Raw genomic sequence first — 938 nt, 5'->3', positions numbered from 1 at the left:
ATGACAGTTGCTGTAATTATTGTTGTTGTTGTTGTTGTTGTTGTTGTTGTTGTTGTTGTTGTTGTTGTTGTCGTTGTTGCTCTACTTGTTCTTGCTCGTGTTCTTGTCGTTTTGCAATCGTATAAAATATCTGGTATTTCAGGTTTTAACTCTTTATCAATTAATTGTTATCTCACCCAAGCATTTGAAGCCATGGAATGCTTACAGGTTTACGCCTCTGCTCCTGCTGTTGTCTTTTATTTTTTGGTAAGTTTACGGCGTTTGCAACTGCATAAGGTGATATGAGCACGCGGGACACACCAAACATTTTCAGTTGATAGGAAATGTTGAATGTTGGCCGGGTGGCGGCGGAAAGCCTACTGTTATCGATTTTGGACCATCAAGGGATCTCCAACGTGTGCAACTTGCACACGGGACCTCTGAGATTTTTCGCCCTTGTTCGAGAAGGCAAGGTGTAGATCTTTCCTACCATAAGATGAGGGGGTGTGGCTGAAAGACAGCAGTAAGAAGGAATGCCGTTGTCGCTATGTCTTCAGTTTGATCTTTACTTACCCAGATCCCCATGCCTTATGATAATAAGTGAGGCCGCGTGGTGGAATCAGGCTCTCGTCAATTTTTGTGCATGTAGAGTTATTGGCATCATCTTAAAGCGTGTTTACTTGTCTTTATATCGATGAAAAAATATCCATTTATCTTGAATACAAGTCGAGATATTTGCGAAAGAAGGAGATGGGGTTCATCTACTTTCAGAGATAAAATTAGTGAGAAAATGGCCGCCAAAGATTAGTTATTTTCCTTTGCTAAAGAGTCCGTGGTAACTAAAAATTTACATTTTTTGTACCTTTAATCAACGTTTTTCAGAAAAATCCACACATAAATGAGTTCTTTAATGGGTCTGAAAGGTGTTGAGCCAAAAATAAAAAAAATGATAAAAATTC

Source organism: Aplysia californica, unplaced genomic scaffold, assembly GCF_000002075.1.
Source record: "Aplysia californica isolate F4 #8 unplaced genomic scaffold, AplCal3.0 scaffold00166, whole genome shotgun sequence".
Classification (NCBI taxonomy): domain Eukaryota; kingdom Metazoa; phylum Mollusca; class Gastropoda; order Aplysiida; family Aplysiidae; genus Aplysia; species Aplysia californica.
This window is presented reverse-complemented; position numbering follows the sequence as displayed.